The sequence below is a fragment of the Oncorhynchus keta genome, chromosome 37 (genome assembly GCF_023373465.1).
Source record: "Oncorhynchus keta strain PuntledgeMale-10-30-2019 chromosome 37, Oket_V2, whole genome shotgun sequence".
NCBI lineage: Eukaryota > Metazoa > Chordata > Actinopteri > Salmoniformes > Salmonidae > Oncorhynchus > Oncorhynchus keta.
Window position 1 is genome coordinate 4,363,528 of NC_068457.1, and position 19,057 is coordinate 4,382,584.

At 46.2% G+C, this 19,057-nt stretch overlaps 1 pseudogene; it reads left to right on the forward strand.

The window, feature by feature from the left end:
* Positions 1–343: 343 nt before the first annotated feature.
* On the forward strand, positions 344–13,059 carry LOC127916596 (zinc finger protein 239-like; annotated as a pseudogene).
* The last annotated feature ends 5,998 nt before the right edge of the window (positions 13,060–19,057 follow it).

Here is a 19,057-nt window from a genome sequence, read left to right on the forward strand (position 1 = left end):
GTGGAGAGTCAACACCTTCAGTTGCTCCACCTTTTTGGATTTTCTTTTTTGATTTGATTCCTGTAAAAAAGTTTGAGGTGGTGGGACGGGTGCGCCAATCGCCCGTGAGGAGATGGCGCAAAGTACATCTGGACCGTCGGTTCCGGGGATTGGACTGGCCAACACGGTGCGCTTTTCTTGGCGGGGAAAAGAGATGGAGCCTTGGGGGAGAGAAACCTTCGGGAGGAACATCCTAATGGGGCACCTAAAATTGAACGTTAGAGATGTTCTCTGCCTTCAGGGGAACCCAATGGAGAAGGGGTTTGATGTAACCCTATATTTGGAAGAAAAACACAATGAGATTATGAAGACGGTGACGGAAAGGAAAGAAGGTCCCCTGTGTCATTACACGGTGACCAGCCTGGCAAGAAACAACTTCAGGGTGGTCACCGTAACCATGTACAATCCGCACGTGAAGGACGAAGAAGTGAGGGCCTTTCTGGGGAGGTACATGGACAATGTCTCTTCAGCGAGGTACCTCAGGGACTCCCTGGGTTTCTGGAATGGGAAGAGAGGCTTCCAGGCGTTACTCAGGGAGTCCCCGAAGAGTGTGGATGGCTACCTCCATCCTCCGGCGATGTTCTCCCTGGGGGCTGACAGGGGAACACTCTACTATGCACGTCAGCCCCCGTTCTGCAGGCGTTGTATGGCCTATGGCCATATCCTGGCCACGTGCAGCGCCAAGAGGTGTCGGTTTTGTGGGTCGGAAGAGCACGAGGCCAGGGAGTGTGACGAGCCCAAGGCTTGCCACGGGTGTGGCTCAAGAGCACACCTGTGGCGTGATTGCCTGCAGCTGGGGGAGGAGCGGGGGATGGGGGGAGGAAAGAGAGGACGCATGCGGATTGTACGGATGGCACAGGGGAAAGGACGGAGAAGGACGAAGAAGGGAAGAAGGAAGAGGCGAAAAGAAAGAGGAGTGAAGATGGAAAAAGAAGGAGAGAAGAAAAAGAAGGCGGAAGAACAGGAAGGAGCGGAGAAGAGGGAGAGTGGGACAGTGGTGCGAGAAGGAGTGGAAGAGGGAGTGGTGACAGTGACGGGGACGGAGGGAGGTGTGGAGATGGGAGGGGAGGGGGTGGGAGGGGGAGATGGGGGAAAGGAGTGGGGGACAGCCTGCCAGGCTTCCTCGAGGTTGAAATTAGGGATTTGGTGGAGGATTTAGCGGGGATGGGACGTTGTGTCTCCCCGCTACCTCCTTCACCAAAGAAGAAAGGGATGAAGAGGGGAGCTTGGCAGGTTGTGAGAGGGAGGGGGTGTGGAGGGGGGCTAAGAGAGTGGCGGGGGGGAGGGTAATTTGTCCTCCCGGTTTGCCTCAGCCCCTTGCATTTTAGTGGATGACTCCAGTGAGGGGTCGGTGGGCTGTTTGCTAGAGGGATCCCAACTCCTGTTTGAGGAGATGGGGTCCCCTACATGCAGCCCCGAGGCAAACAGGGAGGGGGTGGTGGGTGGGGAGGGAGGACCCAACACACTGCCTGGGTCATGGGTTGGGATGGAGGACGGGGGGCGTCAGGAGATGAGAGGACGTCCCCGCCGGTGGAGATGGACCAGGGAGCATCGGGTGAGTCTCCTGTTTTTTTTGGTTTTTGGGGGTTTTATTTGTTGTTAATAATTAAATGAATAGTTCGGTTTCTTTTTTTTAGTCTAAATGTTAGGGGTTAAGGAATAATGTTAAAAGGAGGGCGGTTTTTTGTTATTTAGAGGGTGTGGGGTTTGATTTCTGTTTTTTACAGGAGGTTCACCTGAGGGATGGTGGGGATGTGTGTAGATTTAAGAGGGAGTGGGATAAGGGGGAATCTTTTTGGGGCATAGGAGGGGTGCACTCAACAGGAGTAGGGATTTTGTGTGGGCATAGAGAGGTTAAAATAGAGAACACTTTTGTAATAATGCAGGGTAGAGTTTTGGGGATAGATGTTAAGTTTAGAGAAGCTAGATATAGGTTAATTGGGGTGTATGGGCCACAGGTGGCGGCAGACAGGAGGGAGATGGTGGACTGTCTGGCGCCCCTGTGTGTTACAAACAGGAACTTGGTGATAGGAGGAGACTTTAATATAGATTTAGGGGTAGGCGGTGATAGCAGTGCAGGTGCCATCTCTGGGCTAATGGCTTGCCATGGTCTGGTTGATGGTGGCCTGCACACTACTCCGGCAATGGTCGGTCCTACATGGCGCAACTCCAGGGGGGTTGCGCGGAGGCTCGACTACATTTTTGTATCCAGGTCTTTGGGTCAGTTGTCTGGGCGGCTGTTGCCTGTTTTCTTCACGGATCACAACGGGGTGTTCCTGCAGGTGGGGTTGCCAGTCTGCCTCTTCGGTAGGGGGTACTGGAAGTTAGATCGGGATATACTGGAGGAGCAAGCTTTCGTTGAGGCATTTTTTGTTTCTTTCGGAGGCTTGACGGCCTCCGGTCCATGTGCGAGGGGTGTTAGAGTGGTGGGATTTAGTTAAGGGGAGGATAAGGGCTTTTATAATAGGATATTGTAGAAGGAAAAAAAGGGAGGAAAGGAGGGAGGTGGATCGTATCCAAAGGTTAATTGAACTCGAGTACGAGGCAGGCAACCTCGGCGGGTCGATTGACTGGGAGAGATTCGCAGCCCTAAAGGCGCAGCTCAGGGAGCTGCAGGAGCAGAAGGCTCGAGCTTTCCTGGAGCGTGCGCATAGTGGCTTTCTAGAACATAATGAGACTTGTTCCGCTATGTTCTTTAAGTCGGTTAGGGCCAGGCAGAGTAGGAAGGTAATGCATGGAGTTAGGGAAGAAAATGGTAGTATAGTAAGTAAACCAGAGGAAATGGTCAGGGTGACAACTGATCATTTCCAAGGTTTATTTAAGGAAAGGGAAATAGATGTAGAGCAGGGAAACGTGTTTTTAGAACACTTGTCCCGGCGGTTGCCAGAGGACATTAGAGACGTGATGGAGGCCCAGATCTCACTAGAAGAGGTTGAGAGCGCTCTTAGGAGGATGGGAAAAGGGAAGGTGCCTGGGATGGATGGGCTGCCGGCTGAGTTTTACCTCAAGTTTTGGGGTATACTTGGACCAGTGGTTCTCGAAGTCTTGAAGGCCATCCTTGAGACGGGGTCCCGGGGGATCAATGGCTGTTGGTGTGCTGTCACTTCTTTATAAGAAGGGGGAAGCAACTGACCTTGGCAACTGGCGGCCATTGACCATGCTGTGCGTAGATTACAAGATTCTTGCAAAGGTTTTAGCAGACCGGTTGCGCACAGCCCTTCCCTACGTCGTCCACGAGGATCAGACGTGCGGGGTAGAGGGCCGCTCTATAAGATGGAACCTACAGTTGATCAGGGATTCCATCGCTTGGGTTGAAGATAGAGGGCTGCCTTTAATGGTAGCAGCGCTAGATCAGGCGAAAGCTTTTGATCGCGTGAATAGATCTTTTCTATTCAGGGTGTTAGGTAGATTAGGATTTGGGGAGAAGTTTATAGGATGGATCCATACTTTATATGTCGGAGCGGGGGGGCGAGTTAGTGTAAATAGTCACTTAGGTGACGTTTTTGACCTCTCGTCTGGGGTCAGGCAGGGGTGCCCACTCTCGCCTCTCCTCTTCGTTCTGTACATGGAGCCTCTGGGGGCTGCCATTAGGGCAGAAACAGGGGTGGAAGGCTTGTTGATCCCTGGAAGTGGTGGGCTGCGTGTTAAGATGACGCAGTACGCCGACGACACTTCCTTGCTGTTGTGCAAGGACTCGTGCCTGACAAGGTCCCTTGCCATCTTTGGGGATTTCACCCGAGCGTCGGGAGCAGTTCTGAACCATGCAAAGTCTTCCGTCAAGTTTTTCGGAAGATGGCGCGGTAGAACGGATGTGCCTGGGGGGTTCTCTCTCTGTGAAGGGGCCCTGAGGATTCTCGGGGTTCATTTTGAGACCTCCGGCTCAGCGACGCTAAACTGGAACATGCGTATCGCAGTGGTACAGAGGAAGCTAGCAATGTGGAAGGCTAGGTATTTGTCTTTTATGGGCAAAGTCCTGGTCCTAAAGGTGGATGTGTTGCCGTCTCTTTTGTATTTGGCGTACATCTACCCATTGCCGGCTTGTCTGAGGAGGCCTCTAGTGAGGCTTGTGTTTCAGTTTATGTGGAGTGGCAGGTGCGAGTGGGTCGCCAGGGCACGCATGGTCTGTCCCATCGGGGAGGGAGGTAGGGGGTACCACATTCCCCCTCAAGCTGGACTCAATTTTTGTTTCTTTCTTGTTAGCGGAGCTTGCTCAGCCAGTGATACACCCGTCCGGTTACCTCCTGCGGGTGTTCTTCTCGTATCAGGCGAGAAGCGTAATGGTGTGGTCTAACGCGGGTCCTCGGGCGGAACAGCTGCCGTGGCACTTTGGTCATGCGGCCAAGTGGCTGCGTGCGCACCCGAGGTTGAAGTTGCCCGAGTAGGTTTAGACCACAGGCACCTGTACGAGGAGGTCAGGCAGGCAGAGAGTCCTGCGCCCGTAGCGGGCATCTCGTCAGTGGTCTGGGAGGGTGTGCAGGCGCGGGGCCTGGACAACGGGCTCAAGGACCTGAATTGGTTGAGCCTTCATAAGCGTTTGCCGGTACTTTCCATCTTGTACCGGTATAGTTTGGTGCAATCCCCCACCTGTCCAAGATCCTCTTGTGGCAGGGAGGAGACTGTGCGCCATGCCTTCTGGGACTGTGCCTTTGCCGGACTAGTCTGGGCTAGGGCACGGGTGATGCTAGGTGTGGTTAGGAGTGATTTTGTTTTGACATGGGCTAGGCTAGAGAGAGGCGTAGGGAGAGCAAAGGGAACGGATAGGGACAGGTTTCTGCTCTGGCTTCTCATGAGTCTCTTTAAAAAGGGACTGTGGGAAGCCAGGAAGAATTTAGTCAAGACAGGGAGAGATTGGGGGGTGGAAGGGATAGTGAGAAGGGTGGAAGGTGATTTGAGGGGGAGGATGAAGAGGGAGGAGAGGAAGTGGGGGAAGCATGCGGCACGGGAGAGGTGGAAAGGGGGTTTAGGGCTGGGAGTGTTAGAGTGAGTTTGGTAAGGGGATAGATTAGGGAAGGGGAGATAGGGAAAGGGTTAGGTATTGGTTAGGTATGACGGGGAGGGACGATGCTCCCCTGAGGTTTGTTTTTGTTTGATATTTTTGTAAATAGAATTAATTAAGAATGAATGAGAGATATGATTTTGTAAAGTGTGAATGGTATTGATTGTAAATAAATTATTTTAACCACCATTTTGGTTTGCTTCCTGTCTTTAAGTTTTGTTTTTTGTTTTGTTTTCCTCTTCTTTGGCAGATTTAGTGGGTCTCATGGTGGGTGCCTTTTATGCCCCAGTTGTTGTTACTAGTCAACTTTCAGTGGACACCCCCATAGTGTCTTTCAGAACCCCTCCTAAAAAACAAGCTTATATTTTGGGTTGGATATTGCATCCAATTAGTATTTTAATCAATGGCATTTCCTTAGAATGTTCATTAGTCTTTCAGTTGTTAATCTTGTTATTTTATCCTGTTATGTTTGTATACAGATATTTCTGTTTATTTTCATAGTTTTTTCCTGTGAAGCCATTGTGTTGCATCCATGTCTGACATGTGCTGTATAAATAAACCTTGATTTGATTTCAACAAATGAACCCAATGACTGACCAATCAACAGACTCCTGGTCCCTCTTAGTATGAAAATCAGTGTCAATCCCATGTCAAAGGATTCAACTTCTGAACATTGAAACAAACAAATGGAACAAGCAGATCAATCCCACTTTTCAAGCGTGGTGGAGTGGTAAACACCACCCCCGGCTCTACCAGGGGCTTGAGGTGGTCTCCCACAGCTCTGCTTATGTCATGTTCTGTGGCCTTGCTGTTCCATTTCTTGACTGCCCCTGCAACACAGAAAAACATTTAGTCATATTATATAAAACATTCAAAGTCATGGATATGGAGCATCTATGGCCTCAGTTACCCCTGGCACCTAAATGTGACTTCTGTCATCTGATCACTCCAAGCTGCATTAGGTTCAGATCTTCCAGGATGGGCATTGTGTTCGGAATTTGTGTCAGGCCACCGAATATTCATAAGCAATGTAAAAAGATGGGGTGAATGAGTGGGGAAAAGTACATTTGACACAAACAACCTCCTAGTGGTTAGAGCGTTGGACTAGAAACCGGAAGGTTGCAAGTTCAAACCCCCGAGCTGACAAGGTACAAATATTTTGTTCTGCCCCTGAACAGGCAGTTAATCCACTGTTCCTAGGCCGTCATTGAAAATATGAATTTGTTCTTTACTGACTTGCCTAGTTAAATAAAGGTAAAATTAAAATTTAAAAATAATATCAAAGAACAAATGTGTGTGCCTGAGGGGAAATTAACTTTCATACAGCCAAAAGCGGTGAGAAATTACACCAATATCAGTGGACAATTTGCACTAATGTAAATGAAAATAGATGATGGAACATATTCCCGTTTGCTTACGTGATGAACCCCTGTACCTGTACACAACCAATCTGTAAATAGCACCCGACTACCTCATCCCCATGTTATTACTTACCTTCTTGCTCTTATGCACCCCATTATCTCTACTTGCACATCTATCACTCTTGTATTAATGCTAAGTTGTAATTATTTTCGCCTCTAGGGCCGATTTATTGCCTTTACCTCCCTAATCTTCTACATTTGCACACACTACATAGTGTGTGCATACATCCTCCATTTAAAGCAATTACAGCCTTGCAGACCTTTGGCATTGTAGTTGTCAAGTTGTTGAGGTAATCTAAAGAGATTTCACCCCATGCTTCCTGATGCACCTCCCACAAATTGGATTGGCTTGATGGGCACTTCTTACGTATCATACGGTCAAGCTGCTGCCACAACAGCTCAATAGGGTTGAGGTCCGGTGACAGTGCTGACCGCTCCATTATAGACAGAATACCAGCTGACTGTTTCTTCCCTAAATAGTTTGGAGCTGTGCTTTGGGTCATTGTCCTGTTGTAGGAGGAAATTGGCTCCCATTAAGCGCCGTCCACAGGGTATGGCATGGCTTTGCAAAATGGAGTGATAGCTTTCCTTCTTCAAGATCCCTTCTACCCTGTATAAATCTCTCACTGTACCACCACCAAAGCACCCCAGACCAGCACATTGCCAGCCACCATGCTTGACAGAAGGCGTCAAGCACTCCTCCATCATCTTTTCATTTTTTCTGGATCTCACGAATGTTCTTGTTTGTGATTCGAACCCCTGAAACTTAGATTAATCTGTCCAATTTTTCCAATCTTCCTCTGCCCAATGTCTGTGTTATTTTTCCCATCTTAATCTTTTCTTTCTTTTTAAACTTGTTATGGCTGCATCCCTTTGTTCTCAAAATCCGCCTGAAGACATGCCCAAATCTAACTGCCTGTAGCTCAGCCCCAGAGGCAAGGAAACCCCAGAGGCAAGTGGAAACACTGAAGTTTGTGTAAATGTTAATTAAATGTAGGAGAATATAACACAATAGATCTGGTGGAAGAAAAGAGAAAGAAAGAGCATACGTTTTCTGTTTTTTATTGTTGTAGTATCATCTTTCACATGTACTAGAATAGCCACACAGTCAGATAGGATGCTGGAGATCATTTTGATGGATAACACAAGAGGGGAACTGTAGGTGTGCAACGTTTCAGACTGATAACTTCAGGAATGGGTGAGCTACATGACATTTAGCATGAAGTCACCCAGGTGTCCCACACAAGTTGCCCAAATGTACCGAGTGGCCGAATTGGTGAAATGACCTATAACTATATAGAACACATCAAAAAGCAATTCTAACACACACACACACACACACACACACAAAATGTTTTTTTTTTAAAACAGTACACCCCTTGGAAATCCTCGTCACAGTATTTTGCTGCCTGTGCCATGTCCCATAGCAGTCTCTTTCTGATGTAAAGCAGAGGCAAACTGAACAAGTGGTGCATTTCATGCGACACAGAACACAACGACGCCTCCATGCTGTGCCCTTTTGGCCCTGAGACACAGTCATGCCTGCAGTAATGAACTGTGGCATATGAACACCACTGGGGGCACAGGTAGAGCGGGCAGCTTGGCACCGGGGGCTCCTAGTCAGAGTCGCTATCACTGTGAAAGAAAACGTTTAAAAAAGATTTGTATTGTATGAGCCTTTTATCATCACATAAAATAAACAGATATGTATTGTATAGAGCAGAGGGAACAGTCCCTAAGGTGAAGTGCTGTTCTATTCAACTCCGGCCATTGTTGTGTGTGTGTGTGTGTGTGTGTGTGTGTGTGTGTGTGTGTGTGTGTGTGTGTGTATATGTATATGTATATGTATATATATATATATATATATATATATATATACACACATACATACATACATACATACATACATACATACATACACACCCAAACCATACATTTCATTGCAAAAAAAATCAAATGTTTTTTTTAAAATATATAATATATATATTTTTATATTTCAGAAAACGGCATTAGCACTTACCCGTCCAGAAGTATGTCCTGTCCTTGCAGAAACAGCTCCTCAGTTCGTTTGAATCATAACACTCCAAGATTCCTCAAACAAAAAATCTGTCTCACTTTCACTTTTTAACTTTAGAGTTTGACTTCGCTTTACATGATTTATTCGCCATGATATCTTCAATGAAATCGTTGAAACTACAACTTTCCGAAATACAGCTGCTTGTAAAAAGCCTTACAGTAACTCCTCTGATCGTCAAGGCGAGAATGGAGTTCCCTGCGCGTGCGATTACAACCAAGGAATTGTGGTCCAACCCCAAACCATTACATACTGGCGTTTACCTCAGCTCATTGGCTATCTTCCCAGCTAGAAGATCAGTGGTCAGTGGGCAGAAATATAGTCAATCAATGAAGCTTCCCTAAAATGATTGGTGCGTAAGGTAGTCATTTATCGTTGTCTTCAAATCAGCTCACTTCGGTCAATACTACCGGCAAAAAAAAAACAAATTATTTGGCTGTGTTGCAAACATCCAGAGGAATGCACTGAAACCCACCATGACTAGATAAACGATTGTTTACAGGGGAAAATCACGCCGAAATGCTCCGTAAAAAACTGATAGAGATGGAATTCACGCACAAACAGTTTACAAAATGTTTTGATTTAGGCTATAAAAATGGATCTCAAAGAAAACGACACTTCATTTGATCAATGGGTCACTCAGGAAGAAAAATAAGGGCAAGATATCAGAATGTAAGTCATAATTTTACCTTCAGATGTGAATGTGTAAAAACTGTCATGGCGGAAAATGTTTCTGTTCTTGATTGCTCTTCTCAAACAAAAGCATGGGATTTGTTCTCTGTAATAGCTATTTTAAATTGGAAAACGTAGTTTGATTACCAAGATTCTAATCTTTTGAAGGGTGTAACACACTTGCATTTTCAAGAATGTTTAATGTTACGAAGTTGTATTTTTAATTTCCCCTGATGTTGGTCCCTGTATGGGGATTGCAGCCATAATTAAACGGTCTGAGATGTGGATTTTTCGTTGCATACATACAGTCAATAATACAGTAGAAAAATAAGTCTATATACAATGTGAGCAAGGGTGGTGAGATAAGGGAGGTAAAGGCAAGAAAAGGCCATGGTGGCGAAGTAAATACAATATAACAAGTAAAACACTGGAATGGTTGATTTGCAGTGGAAGAATGTGCAAATTAGAGATATAAATAATGAGGTGCAAAGGAGAAGAATAAATGAATACAGTAGGGGAGAGGTAGTTGTTTGGGTTAAATTATAGATGGGCTATGTACAGGTGTGGTAATCTGTGAGCTGCTCTGACAGCTGGTGCTTAAAGCTAGTGAGGGAGATAAGTGTTTCCAGTTTCAGAGATTTTTGTAGTTTGTTCCAGTCATTGGCAGCAGAGAACTGGAAGGAGAGGCGGCCAAAGGAAGAATTTGTTTTGAGGGTTACCAGAGAGATATACCTGCTGGAGCGCGTGCTACAGGTGGGTGCTGCTATGGTGACCAATTAGCTGAGATAAGCGGGGACTTTACCTAGCAGGGTCTTGTAGATGACCTGGAGCCAGTGGGTTTGGCGACGAGTATGAAACGAGGGCCAGCAAACGAGAGCGGTCACAGTGGTGGGTAGTATATGGGGCTTTGGTGACAATACGGATGGCACTGTGATAGACTGCATCCAATTTATTGAGTAGGGTATTGGAGGCTATTTTGTAAATGACATCGCCGAAGATCATCAGCTGATTCAGGAAATAATTTTCTGGATGACAGTAAAATGACAAACATCAGGACATGCAACAACAACTAAAGTGCTTCTTCATTCATTACTCTGGTTAAGACAGTTATGCTGTGCTCCACGTTGGATCCAACATCCCTAACAAATTAATGTTTATAATGTGTTATTGTCTTCTTGATTTACTGTAGGGCCTCGTTAGTCTGTTTGGAAATGGAGATACTTAGCTCATAATGTGTAGAGAACTGTTCCTTGATGAATAGGCTATTGAACAACACACAGAGTTATTTTCCTTTATTCAGGACATTTAGAATGATTACACATTACAGATTACACATTACAGAGTAGCCTAGTGGGATTATTCACAAAATTATCTGGTTATGAAGTGTCAGACATTTTAGTTTCCATGTTTCACCTGAAATGTTAAATGATTTATAATCCTAGGTCTATGTTGTTAGGTGAAGTTATGGGCCAATTTGGCAAACAGTGTACAAACCCTCATTGTCAGGCTGATGAAAATGCCAAAGAGCATTTTACTGGTTGAAGTGTTTTTTAAGTACAAAGCGGTTGATTTGCGATGACACAAACATTATATTAACCAGGACATTCAAACAAGCGTTACAATTATAATCCAAAGTATTGTGAAATGCACTCATAAGCAACCTGGAAATGGAGGTTACTCCCCTGAGTTTTCCCCCATCCACATTCAGAATACATTGTGAAAAACTCAAGTCTTTGCTCACCATTTTTGCTCCAGGCAGATTTACTACATCCATAACTAGCAGTTTCCTCATTAGCAGGGAGGTGTTTCTGCAACCAGATTGTGTGCATCTCCCTCGTACTGCAATTTTATTAAACACAGAAAGGGGCCTATATTGGAAACCAAAAGTTGTCTGACACACTGCTTAGGGTTTCAACAACTTTAATAACTTATTTCTAGCATACAATCATCGATTTTACGGCTAATGTGAAAACAAGACGAAATATGACTTCATGCCCATTTTAAGAAAATTGTCAAATAATTGTAACTTTCGTTACAGATATCAATTGTTGTACAACATCATGGCTATGCTGTTGGCATCACCTTTTACAGTGGATTTCCGCTGTTGTGGGCCTGTAACCATCTGTCTGACTTTGTCGTTCACACAGGAGAGAGACGGGGCTATCGTGGATCTTCTGGGGAGCCTCAACAACCTCATGATGCTGACGAGGCAGAGAAGAGTCTCTCCACATTATAACTCCTCAAAAAACACCAGCAGAGACCCACAAGGAAGAGAACTCACTGCTGCTCTGACTGTGGGAAGAGATTCACCTCCTCATCGGACATTAAAATTGATCAGAGAATCCACACAGGAGAGAAACCTTTTAGCTGTACTCAACATGGGAAGAGTTTTTCTCAGTCAACCAGCCTGACATCACACCAGAGAACACACACAGGAGAGAAACCCTATAGCTGTGATCAATGTGAAAAGTTGTTTAATTTTTTAATTATTATTTTTTATACATCCTGCCATCTGAAGATACACCAGTGAACACACACAAGAGAGATGCCTTATAGCTGTGATCAGTGTGGAAAGAGTTTTACTCAGCCAAGTGAACACACACAAGAGAGATGCCTTATAGCTGTGATCAGTGTGGAAAGAGTTTTACTCAGCCAAGCAACCTGGTATCACAACAGAGAACACACACAGGAGAGCGGTCATATAATTGTGAGCAATGTGGGAAAAACTTTTCTCAGGGAGAAAGCCTTGAAGAGCACCAGAGAACACACACAGGAGAGAAGCCTTATAGCTGTGATTCATGTGACATGAGATACTCTCATTCAAGTGGTCTGAAAATACATGCAGGAGATCCACAGAATGTGGAATGATCTCCAACACCAGACCTGGGTAGTAGAACACAGAGTGTAGAATGACCGCCAACACCAGACCTACAGTTGAAGTCGGAAGTTTACATACACTTAGGTTGGAGTCATTATAACTAGTTTTTCAACCACTCCTCAAATGTCGTTTTAAGAAACTATAGTTTTGGCAGGTCGGTTAGGACATCTACGTTGTGCATGATACAGGTAATTCTTCCAACAATTGTTTACAGACAGATTATTTCACTTATAATTCACTGTATCACAATTCCAGTGGGTCAGAGGTTTACATACAATAAGTTGACTGTGCCTTTAAACAGCTTGGAAAATTCCAGAAAATTATGTCATGTCTTTAGAAGCTTCTGATAGGCTAATTTACATAATTTGAGTCAATTGGAGGTGTACCTGTGGATGTATTTCAAGGCCTACCTTCAAACTCTGTGCCTCTTTGCTTAACGTCATGGGAAAATCAAAAGAAATCAGCCAAGACCGCAGAATTTTTTTTGTAGTCCTCCTGTCATGTATTGTCATGTTATGTCTTGTTCCTGTTCTTTCTCTTCTCTTCGTTTCCCCCTGCTGGTCGTTTTAGGTTACCTTCTCTCCCTCTATCTCTCTCTTTCTCTATGGTCCCTTTCCTTCTCCCAGCTGTCCCTCATTCTCCTCTAACGACCTCGTTTACTCTCTCACACCTGTTCCCTCTTTTCCCTCTGATTAGGTCTCTATTTCTCTCTCTGTTTCTGCTTCTGTCTTTGTCGGATTCTCGTTTGCTTCGCCCTTGTTCTGTCCTGTCGTAATCTGCCTCTGCATTAGATGCTGCGTTTGATCAGGTGCCTCTGTCCTCTACGGCCGCGCCTACCCGGAGGGACCTGCAGTCAGTTGCCGCTAGCCCTGCTATTCTCCTCTACTGCTAGAAGGGGACTAGTCAACCGATACATCTGAAGAGGATTTATGTTTTCCCTGTGTTTGAACATTAAAAGACTCTGTTTCTGTTAAACCGCTTTTGGGTCCTCACTCACCTGCATAACACCTCCACCAGTCTGGTTCATACTTGGGAGCAATTTCCAAATGCCTGAATGTACCACGTTCATCTGTACAAACAATAGTACGCAAGTATAAACACCACAGGACCACGCAGCCGTCATACCGTTCAGGAAGGAGACGCGTTCTGTCTCCTAGAGATGAACGTACTTTGGTGCGAAAAGTGCAAATTAATCCCAGAACAACCGCAAAGGACCTTGTGAAGATGGAGGGAACAGGTACAAAAGTATCTATATCCACAGTAAAACGAGTCCTATATCGACATAACATGAAAGGCCGCTCAGCAAGGAAGAAGCCACTGCTCCAAAACCAGCATAAAAAAGCCAGACTACAGTTTGCAACTGCACATGGGGACAAAGATCATACTTTTTGGATGAAACAAAAATAGAACTATTTGGTAGAGGTCGACGGGATTATGGTTTTTCAACACCGATACCGATTATTGGAGGAACAAAGACGCAGATACCGATTAATCGGCCGATATTTTTGTTTATTTATTTGTAATAATGACAATTACAACAATACTGAATGAACACTTATTTTAACTTAATATAATACATCAATAAAAATCCATTTAGCCTCAAATAAATAATGAAAAATGTTCAATTTGGTTTAAATAATGCAAAAACAAAGTGTTGGAGAAGAAAGTTAAAGTGCAATATGTGCCATGTAAAAAAATCTAACGTTTAAGTTCCTTGCTCAGAACATGAGAACATATGAAAGTCAGTGGTTCCTTTTAACATGAGACTTCAATATTCCAAGGTAAGAGGTTTTAGGTTGTAGTTAATATAGTATTTATAGGACTATTTCTCTCTATACCATTTGTATTTCATATACCTTTGACTATTGGATGTTCTTATAGGCACTATAGTATTGCCAGTGTAACAGTATAGCTTCCGTCCCTCTCCTCGCCCCTACCTGGGCTCGAGCTAGGAACACATCGACAACAGCCACACTCGAAGCAGCATTACCCATCGCTCCACAAAAGCCGCGACCATTGCAAGGCAAGGGGAACAACTACTCCAAGTCTCAGAGCGAGTGAGGTTTGAAACACTATGAGCACGCATCCACATCGATTTAATGTTACGTTAGCCTACATGCTATACTAGCTAAATATATATATATATTAGCCACGACTTACCGTTCTTGGTGCAGCTTCAAATGTCGAACAAAGTTGGAAGTTGTTGCGCCTCCGTCTGTAATTTTCTTCCCAGATGTTTTGCAAGTTGCAATCTGTTTTTTGTTGATACAGCGTAGTCTTTATATCTGAAAATAAGAATGACTTAATTACATCAAGTGTTCCAATGGGAAAATGTTTGATTTAATTACATCAAGTGTTCCAATGGTAAAACGTTTGATTTAATAAAATGTCAATAATATCTACATTAATAGTGGATTGATCGTGTTTCAACATATTCCTAAACATAAAAATATATTCTCGATCTTTTATTGTGTTATTGACTGAATGTTTGTTCATGTGTAACTCTGTGTTGTTGTTTTTGTCGCACTGCTTTGCTTTATTGTCAGGCCATGACCTTAGTATTCTTTGTTTTCTTTATTATTTTGGTTAGGTCAGGGTGTGACATGGGTGATGTATGTGTTTTTGTACTGTCTAAGGGTTTTGTATGTTTATGGGGTTGTTTACTATCTACGTGTTTTGTATGTCTATGGTTGCCTAGATTGGTTCTCAATCAGAGTCAGCTGTTTATCGTTGTCTCTGATTGGGAACCATAATTAGGCAGCCATATTCTTTGGGTAATTTGTGTGTTATTGTCTATGTGTTAGTTGCCTGTGTCTGCACTATATATTTAGCTTCAGTTTCTCGGTCACTTTGGATTTTCTTTTTTCCTTGTTTTTGAAGAGAACGTGAGCCGGGTGCGCCATTCTCCTTGCGGAGATGTGCAAAATCCATCAACACGGTTGGTCCCTGGGATTGGGCTGGCCAACACGATCTAAAGCTGACGGTGAAGGACGTGTTTTGCTTCCAAGGCCACTCGTTGGAGGGAGCATACGACGTGGCACTATATACAGAGGAGAAACACGATGATATCCTGAGAAGGGAAAGAGCAGTGGGAGGTGAGAGGCCGATGTGCCACTATGAAATAACAAGCCTGGCGAGGAACAACTTTAGGGTTGTAACTGTCAACGTTTACAACCCATACGTTAAGGACGGAGATGTGAGGGCCTTTCTGGGGAGATACATGGATAACGTCTCCTCAGCAAGGCACCTCAAAGACTCCCTTGGATTTTGGAATGGGAGGAGAGGCTTCCAGGCGCTCCTCAGGGAGGACCCAAAGGGACATGGTGGCTACCTTCTCCCTTTATTATGTTCTCCCTGGGGGCTGACAGGGGGACGTTGTTTTATGCACATCAGCCCCCATTTTGCAGGTGCCTAGGGCCACATCTTCGCCTCGTGCAGCACAAGAAAATGCATATTTTGTGGATCTGGGGAGCACGAGGCGAGGGATTCGTCAGCACACCTGTGGCGGGGGTGCCCGGCTCGTCAGAGGTCATATGCGTCTGCGGCTGGGGGGGGAGCAGGAGCGGGGGATGGCGGAAGAAGAGGAGGGGAAGGAAGCACGCCTCATGACCAAAGTACAGGCCCAGAGGGGAAGGCCGCAGGGAAGGAGGAGGAGCAAGAAGCGGTGGATGGAAGAGAGAAGGAAACGGAAGGCACGGGAGTAGGAGAACCAGGAAAAGTGGCAGAAGAAGGCAAGTGAGTGGAGGAGCATGAGAGAGAAGAAAGCGAGGGAGGGGTGGTGGAGAAGGAGACGGTGGAAGAGCAAGTGGAGTGGGGGTAAAGTGCCCTGGTGGAAGAGATGAGGGGTATGGTGGAGGAGCTGGTGGGGGGGGGTATCTCTCCACTGCCGCCATCACCAAAGAAGAGAGAGAAGAGGAGGGTGCGATTGGCCGACAGTGAGAGGGAGGGGATGACCAAGAGAGCGATGGGGTTGGGAGAAACCTCTGGGTTGCTGGTGGTTTCCCCAGGCCCTCAACTTCTGTTGGGTGGGGACCCACCTAACAAGGCCCAGGACTGGGTAGAGGAGGAGGTGGGAAGTTTTTTGTTTGGGGACCAATTTTTTTCCAAACCAGCTACAGCGCTGGGGAGAGGGAGGAGTGTGGGGGTAGACCCAGGGTGCAGGGCACCCCGGTGCCAAACACTATTCCTGCATCCTGTGTTGGTGAGATGGAGTAAGAGAAGAGGGGGATGTCGGGAGTACGGATGGTGTTCCCACCGGTAGACATGGAGCAGGGGAGCATCGGGTGAGTCTCCTGTTTTTTTTTTCTGTCTGGGTTTAGTATTTGAGTGAAATTTTGATGTTTTTATTTTATTCTTTCATGGGGTCTAATTTGCCTTTTGTTAGTTTAAATGTAACAGGTTAAAGGGGTTTTGTTAAGAGGAGGGCGGTATTTGGTTATTTGGAGGGATATACTGGAGGAGCAGGCTTTCGTTGACACTTTTTTTGGTTTCTTTTGGAGGCTTGAAGGCCTCCAGTCCATGTGCGAGGGGGTGTTAGAGTGGTGGGAATTGGTTAAGGTGAGGATTAGGGCTTTTATAATAGGGTATTGCAAGAGGGAAAAAAGGGAGGAAAGGAGGGAGGTGGATCGTATCCAAAGGTTAATCGAACTCGGATGGATGGGCTGCCGGCTGAGTTTTATCTCAAGTTTTGGGGTATACTTGGACCAGTGGTCCTCGAAGTCTTGAAGGCCATACTTGAGACGGGGGTCCCGGGGGGATCAATGGCTGTTGGTGTGCTGTCACTTCTGTATAAGGGGGAAGCAACAGACCTTGGCAACTGGCGGCCGTTGACCATGCTGTGCATAGATTACAAGCTACTTGCAAAGGTTTTAGCAGACCGGTTGCGTACAGCCCTTCCCTACGTCGTCCATGAGGATCAGACGTGCGGGGTAGAGGGCCGCTCTATTAGATGGAACCTACAATTAATCAGGGACTCCATCGCTTGGGTTGAAGATAGAGGTCTGCCTTTAATGGTAGCAGCGCTAGATCAGTCGAAAGCCTTTGATCGCGTTAATAGATATTTTCTATTCAGAGTGTTAGATAGATTAGGATTTGGGGAGAAGTTCATAGGATGGATCCGTACATTATATGTCGGAGCGGGGTGCCGAGTTAGTGTAAATAGTCACTTGGGTGACGTTTTTGATCTCTCGTCTGGGGTCAGGCAGGGGTGCCCACTCGGCTCTCCTCTTCGTTCTGTACATGGAGCCTCTGAGGGCTGCCATTGGGGCAGACACAGGGGTGGAAGGCTTGTTGATCCCTGGAAGTGGTGGGCTGTGTGTTAAGATGACGCAGTACGCCGACGACAGTGGTCCTTCTGTGGCTCAGTTGGTAGAGCATGGCGCTTGTAACGCCAGGGTAGTGGGTTCGATTCCCGGGACCACCCATACGTAGAATGTATGCACACATGACTGTAAGTCGCTTTGGATAAAAGCGTCAGCTAAATGGCATTTATTATTATTATTATTATTATTGCTGCTGTGCAAGGACTCGTGCTTGACAAGGTCCCTTGCCATCATTGGGGATTTCACCCGAGCGTCTGGAGCGGTTCTGAACCATGCAAAGTCTTCCGTTAAGTTTTTCGGAAGATGGCGTGGATAGACGGATGTGCCCGGGGGGTTATCTCTCTGTGAGGGGGCCCTGAGGATTCTCGGGGTCCATTTTGAGACCTCCGGCTCAGCGACGCTGAACTGGAACATGGGTATCGCAGTGGTACAGAGGAAGCTAGCGATGTGGAGGGCTAGGTCTTTGTCTTTTATGGGCAAGGTCCTGGTCCTAAAGGTGCATGTGTTGCCGTCTCTTTTGTATTTGGCGTACATCTACCCATTGCCGGCTTGTCTGAGGAGGCCTCTAGTGAGGCTTGTGTTTTAGTTCATGTGGGTTGGCAGGTACGAGTGTGTCGCCATGGCACGCATGCTCTGTCCCATCGGGGAGGGAGTTAGGGGGGTACCACATCTCCCCCTCAAACTGGATGCAATTTTTGTTTCTTTTTTTGTTGACGGAACTTGCTCAGCTGGTAACACACCCGTCCGGTTACCTCCTGCAGGTGTTCTTCTCGTAACAGGTGAGAAGTGTAATGGTGTGGTCTAACACGGGTCCTCCGGCGGAACAGCTGCCGTGGCACTTTGGCCATGCGGCCAAGGCCAAAGTGCCACTGCGTGCGCACCCCGAGGTTGAAGTTGCCCGAGTAGGTTTAGATCACAGGCACCTGTACGTGGAGGTCAGACAGGCAGGGAGTCCGGCGCCTGTAGTGGTAATCTCGGCAGTGGTCTGGGAGGGAGTGCAGGTGCGGGGTTTGGACAACAGGCTCAAGGACCTGAATTGGTTGAGCCTCCACAAGTGCTTGCCGGTATGTTCCATCATGTACCGGCATAGTTTGGTGCGATCCCCCACCTGTCCAAGATCCTCTTGTGGCAGGGAGGAGACTGTGCGCCATGTCTTTTGGGACTGTGCCTTTGCCGGAGTAGTTTGGGCTAGGGCACGGGTGTTGTTAGGTAGGGTAGGAGGGGATTTTGTGTTAACGTGGGCAAGATTAGAGAGAGGTTTAGGGAGAGCTCGGGGGACGGATAGGGACAGGTTTCTTCTTTGGCTTCTCATGAGCCTCTTTAAAAGGGGGCTGTGGGAAGCCAGGCAGAACATGGTCAAGACAGAGAGAGATTGGGGGGTGCAAGGGATAATGAGGAGGGTGGAAGGGGATTTGAAGGGGAGGATGAAGAGGGATGAGAGGAAGTGGGGGCAGCATGCTGCTCGGGAGAGGTGGATGTGGGGTTTAGGGCTGAGGTTCATTTAGATTTTTTAGGGGATAGATTAGGGACGGGGAGATAGGGAAATGTAGTTTGTAGGATGACGGGGAGGGAAGATGCTCCCCTGAGGGTATGTTTTTGTTTGGTGTGTTTGTTTGATATTTAAAAATGCCATGATTTGAGAGTGAATGATATTTA